The sequence below is a fragment of the Chiloscyllium plagiosum genome, unplaced genomic scaffold (assembly GCF_037043375.1).
Source record: "Chiloscyllium plagiosum isolate Xiang-an unplaced genomic scaffold, Cpla_swu_hap1 HiC_scaffold_21, whole genome shotgun sequence".
NCBI lineage: Eukaryota > Metazoa > Chordata > Chondrichthyes > Orectolobiformes > Hemiscylliidae > Chiloscyllium > Chiloscyllium plagiosum.
In genome coordinates, this window is record NW_028270159.1 from 80,028,858 (window position 1) to 80,035,340 (window position 6,483).

At 42.6% G+C, this 6,483-nt stretch overlaps 1 non-coding gene across 1 annotated transcript; it reads left to right on the forward strand.

The window, feature by feature from the left end:
• The first annotated feature begins 159 nt into the window (after window positions 1-159).
• On the forward strand, window positions 160-231 carry trnah-gug (transfer RNA histidin (anticodon GUG)). The gene has a single exon. It is a non-coding gene; the product is annotated as a tRNA-His (tRNA).
• Window positions 232-6,483: the final 6,252 nt, after the last annotated feature.

Here is a 6,483-nt window from a genome sequence, read left to right on the forward strand (position 1 = left end):
AGCCACTGGGGGAACCGATATTAAACGGTCAGCCCATTCTGAGTTCCCACAAATCTGCCACTGTTCGCTTAACACTGATATTGTGCATTTGGTGCGCTGCCTAACATTTCCTATGATACTGTACTTATTGCGCCCAGTTGCTGGGCTCGTCTGTGGCATGCCGTGATCGTATAGTGGTTAGTACTCTGCGTTGTGGCCGCAGCAACCTCGGTTCGAATCCGAGTCACGGCAGTGGTTACTCTATCTGCCCCAGGTTTTGTGAAACACAATGGAATCAGTTGTTTTGACGTGGCAATTTTATCCAAGGTGATGATCTTTTGCCTTCAAATTCTGCTCGCTCACATCTCTGTGTTTCATATGTCAGAATTCAAATCCTCCCGTTCTCAGAGATTTCTCTCCCTCCTTCGATCACAAAATGAACTTTCCGCCCCGCACCCCCATTTCATTAACTTAGGGATGCCGGTGTTGGACTATAGTGTACAAAGTTAAAAATCACACAACACCAGGTTAGAGTCTACCAGGTTTAACTGAGCACTAGTTTGGGGAGCGCTGCTCTTTCATCATGTGGTTGTGGAGTCATTTCCTATTTCAGTAAGGCACTGCAGAATCTATCACTGACTCTCACATTGATACCGTTCAGTCTGTGCTGCTGCGGTCACTGTGGCTGGGTGAACGTGCCCCAACCCCTCCATCGGGACCTGCATACCAGTTGATCCATTTGCTTACCGCTGTTGTGAGACCAATCCTCAGGTAGCAGCTTTTACTGATATAGACTTGCGATTATTGGGGATCAAGCTCAGGAAAATGACAAAGACAATATCGAGAAAAAGCGACTTGAGAAAGATTAGTTTCACGAGTTTTCTGCAATGGCTGATCTCTATTACCACTGGACTGTTAACTCAGACACCAAGCAAATGACCAGGGACCCGGACTTCAACCATGCCATGTGTTAGAATTGAGATTCAATAAATATCTGGAATTACGAATCTCATAACACCGATAAATCCATGGCCAATTGTTGAAAAAACAAAACCATCGGATTCACTGACATCCTTTGAGGAAGGAACCTGCCATTCGTACCTGCTCAGGCCTCAATGTGACTCCAGACTCACTGCAATACGGTTGAGTCTCAACTGCCCTCTGTGCAATTAGGGATCGCAATCAATACTGCCGAGCCAGCGACGCCCTCATACTGTAACAGAATAGGGGAAAAATGTTAATTCGGCAACAGCTAGATTACTGTGTGCAGTTCTGCAATTCACAGTATAACAATGATGTGATCGCACTGGGAACGTTGCAGGACAGATTCAATGGGATATTGTCTGGGCTGAAGATTTCAGTTATGAGGAGAGATTGGACAGACTGGGGTTGTTTGTCGCCAAGCAGAGGAAATTGGGGAAGACATGACTGAGATGTACAAAATTATGAGGGATATGGATAGGATAGACTGAAAGAAGCGTTTGTTATTGATGGAGGGATCGAACACTGGGGCCAAGAGATTTCGGGAAAAGGCAGAAATTTTTGAGTCGATGTGCGGAAAGGGTCAGAGAGGCGGAAACTCTTTTAAACTGAAAAAAAAATCAGATGTGAATTTGTGATGCCAAAACATATAAGACTATGGGCTAAATCGTGGAAGACTTGATTCAGGTCGTTAAGCAGTTGTGTTGGACAAGTGCGGCCACAACATGCTCAAGGGCCTCCTTCGATGTTGTTGTCCTCCACAGTATCGTGGTTAGTGTCCCCGCCTGTCACAGGGCTCAATTCTCCACTGGGGGCATCGTAAAGGTTTTAAACCTGTCGCTCTGTTACCCAGTGAAGGTTATTCATGCTTGGCCTTCCATTCACGATTGGATATGTCACAGGAAGGATAGTGTTGTCTGAATCAGCTGGGGAAGGACTGCAGCTCCTGGGGAGAGAGAGTGTCCGTGACAGTGCAAACACATAACATCTGCAAACTGCACATTGTGGTTGTGTTGCAATGAAAACCATTATATAGAGTTGTTCCTGGCTGATATGTTTATTTAAAGCAGGAATCTGAGGAAGAAAACAGAATAAGCCCAGTCAGACCTGAGTGCAGAAACATTTCCAGCAGCACTAATGAGGTTGTACAGCGCAGAACCGCGTTTGGATGCATTGAATTCGGGTTGATGAGCGCAGTTTGCTTGAACTCGGCTGAGTTACCAATATGTAAAGCCATTATCCATGATACAGATAGTGTTCAATGTGATGGTACATTTGCTCAGTGGTTCGCACTGCTGTTAAGTCTGTAGGTTAGGTGGATTGGCCATGCTACATTGCGCTGATGTGTCCAGGGAGTTAATTCAGTAAGTTAAGTGAATTAGCCATGGGTAATGCAGTGATAAGGTCAGCAGTCACACGATGCCAGGTTTTATTCCAGCAGGTTTATTTGAAATCACAAGCCAGAGGCCTGCGGGGATGCTGAAGGAAGCTAGGTCTAGTTGAGATGCTGTTCCGAGTGTCCGTACAGACTCGATTGGCTGAATTATACTTTCTGCCTTGTAGGGAATCTGTGATTCTATCAGAGAGGACACTGCCAGCGTTTACTGGGCTGCTAATACATTAGAGACGATGCTGACGGCGTTTAGTGGGGATAGAATTTTATTTATTTGTGTTTTGTAAACTTTGAAACTAAACAAAGGAAAACCGAATGGAAGTTTTCCAGAGTATTTGAGGTTTGGAGAGAGTAAATAGGTGGTAAATTCACTCTTTTAATTTCGTAAATTTCTGAACGTCAGGCTTTCAAAACCATCGATGTCGGACAAAGAATATATGGGGCAGAATTTCTGTCACTCAGAGAATTCGTTTCCAAAATATTTGGAAAGGCACATTTAGAGACACACAAGCAGTGAGTTTCAGAATGAGAGAGACAGCCTGTGGCCAGGTAAAAGCGTAAAAGTGGTGTGTGGGGGTTGGAAGGTGCAAGGAAACAATGTCTAATTTGGACGGTTTTTGGATGTAAAGAAATATCTCAAACGTATGCAGAAGAATAAGATTCAGCAAAAAAATACTCAGAGTTTTGAAAGATCTCTACTAATATTCCACATGAAGCATTATAAATTGAACTGAGCAGATTTTGTATATTGTCAAGGAAAGATATTCCATAATGAACAAGAAGTGACCCGTCTCTTGGAGATCGATTTCCTGCTTTAATCCCATGCCTTAAAGATGGGAGGACAATCGCCATGATGTTGGGTTCATTTGATACCCACTGAAATCTGCCAAAGTAACTGACATCAAAACTGGCATCTTGTTTTGTAGTTTAACCTTCTGTTTTTCTCATCAGTATACTCTTTAAACTGAAATAAATTCGGAGCAAAATTGAATGCAACATTAAACGTTCCAATGACACAAATCCAATTCACTTCCGATCATTGCAATGAACAGAGTGAAGTTGCAGCAAAATTAATAAAATGAAACAAACAAAACAGCATTTCCGGGAATTTTACCCAGTTCAGTTTCAGCCATATGAGAAAGACCATCGAGCTAAAACATCACCTTCACTTCTCTCTCCATATATACGTCTTCACATGAGAGAGAAACTGTCTGAAGAAATTATGCGTCAAATGTGCGTGTGAATGTGACGGGAATTTCATGTTTGCTGCTTCATTCTGAGACAGTTCTGACGCGGAATAAATCAAGAACAAGGAATTCCTTCCAAGGGCGTGGTGAATTCCTTGGATTTTGCTGGTATTATTATTCCACTGAAAGCAGAAACATAATGGTGTGGATTCGATTCCGCTCAGGACATTTCTTATCTCCTAGGTGCACCATATGTAATCTTGATGTGGTCACATGTGACACACTTTGCCATGGGCTGAAGCGGTCCAGAGGTTAAGGTGGCGGGTTGCTCTGTCACTGCGCATGTGTGGATTTGAATCCTACTCTGGCTGTTACTTCTATCAAACGCAGCTGTGGTTTCCCTTTGTGCCTCGCATCTTTAGTATACACTGGATGGAGATTCTTGCCCATGTATTTCATTGCACCGGAAATTGGTGATAAATCGATGTCTCATCAAAATCGAAATAAAGCAGTTTGTTTCTGTTGTAAGTTAAATTGGGATAATGAAAAGAAGTGCAACGTTTCTTTCCTCATTTCATTTCATCTTGACTTTATATGAAGTTACATCGAATGAAAGTGAAACAAATATGGAGAGATCGGGTGCAATAGTTTATTCAGTGGGATTTTGAATTTTAATGTAACACTCCACACAAAGTTCTGATCAATATTTCAAACAGTCAACTGGAATTGGAACAGCAGAAAACTTCTCCAATGAAACGAACCTTTCATTCTTTCACAAACTACTGCTGTGTGAATCATACCGCGATCTATCATCCAGCATGATCACCAAGTTGCCAACAACATTAGATCCACGAATTTTCATTACCAATCACACCTTATGCACATATCCGTCTGTGGTATGACCAGTGCCATTTGTTGTATCCAGGCCACAGTACATTTCTTGTTCATCAGTTTATGAGCCGAGTTCCTGATCTGTCTGATCAGTTTGATAAAACTTTCCTGTCACATCATCCAATCCCTTCAGAATTCTAAACATATCAATAAACTATTGAGTTAGACCAAATGATATAGGATTGGAAGTCGGCCATTCAGCCCATCGAGACTGCTCCACCATTCAAAGATCTCATGGCTGATCTAATAATCTTCAACTCCATTCTCTTGATTCGGAGAACCTGGTGTTGTGTGACTTTTAGCTTTGTCCATTCTCCTGCATTACCTCGACAGGGATTCATCGTCTTTCTGGTTAAATATCAGTCTGGCACAGTTTGGAAATACACAACTCAGCCTCAACAACAGTTTCGGTAAAGTGTTCCACCGATTCACTGGCACCTGAGCAAAGAAATGACTCCTCATTTCTGAATTAAATAGGCAACATCTAATTCTGAGTTCATGTACTCTGATTTTCTTCTCATAACAGAGGGTAAACCACATGCCTGTACCTACCCTGTCAAGATCCTATGCATATTGAACGATTATAAATGTTTTTATGTGATTTTACAGGTCCCCTCCGCATCCTTTGTTTCAAGGAGAATATCCCAGCCTAACCAATCATTCCACGAAGCATCATGTTCTCCAGTGTTAACAACACGTTCATAAATCTCTGCTGTCCCCTGCAGCGTCCTTACATATTATTAAGCCAAGTGGAGAAATTTATGTGAGGCAACAATTTCAAGCACAGACGGGAATTGGAAATTGAATTCAGACAGCGATTGGAATCAGATTGGTCCACACAAGGACGAAATACACTAATGATAGCTCTGACAAATGAGAACCTAATCATATCCCATTGAAATTCAATGGCTTTACTTTAACCATATTACCGCGTGTAATCGTCCACGGAGCTAGTATTTAGGAAAAACGGATTGAGACTGGCGATAGAAACACTTTGACAACAAAAACATGTCTGTTAGTAGACAGTTTTTGATGACAAAATCAACTCATTGCTCCGTGATTCCTTCACCGTTTGCAAGGCACAAATGAGATGTGGTACAGAACTCTCTCCATTTGCCTAGATGGGTGTAACTTCAATAACACTTAAGGAACTGGACACTGTCCACGACAATGCAGACACTTGATTGTACCCTCTTCAATACCAGAATATTTATTTCCTTCACCACTAAGGCACAATTGCAACAGAGTGCACCAACTACACGATGGAGTAAGTCATCCGGGAATTTTTAACAGAACCTTCAAAGCTCAACAGCTGTACTCACTATAAGGACAAGCTTAGAAGATGCAACGAAACGCCACCATTTGCAAATTATCCTCCAAGGCCCATATTAACCTGACTTAGAAATTATCAGTGGTAAACTCATTGAGTGGTGAAGCAGTCTTTCGGGGCAAAGTTACATACTTCAGCCCTTCGTCATTTATCTTAACATTTAATAAATGTTGATTAATGCAGAGATCAGACTTGTGCTCAGTCTTTTAGCTATTTACTGAACAGGTGGTTGCTAAAGTTTTGTGGACAACAACAGAAAATATCCAAAAACCCTCTCAGTCAACTGATTCCCCTCAACATGAAAGCGATGCTGGAGAAGCACAACAGGTCCGGCAGTATCTGAGGAAAAAACAATGTTTCAGGCAAAAGCCCATCATAATTAATGAGACTGGGAGTCTATGGTTGGAGTGATAAATGGGCGGGGGTGGGTCTGGGGATAAGATATCTAAGAGTGCAGTAGGTGGATGGAGGAGGGGGTGAAGGCAATATGTCAGAGAGGAGGGTGGAGGGAATGTTGGGAATGAAAATACAGAGGTGGGACAGGTCCGGAGGACGGTGCCAAACTGGAAGTTTAGAACTGTAGTAAAATGGGGTAGTGGGAATGAGGAAACTCATGAAGTCCACATTGAGAAAGAAGATGAGGCATTCTTCCTCCAGGCGACGGGTACTGAGGGAGTGGCGATTGAGGTGGCCCTGGGCCTGAATGTCCTCGGGAGAGTGGG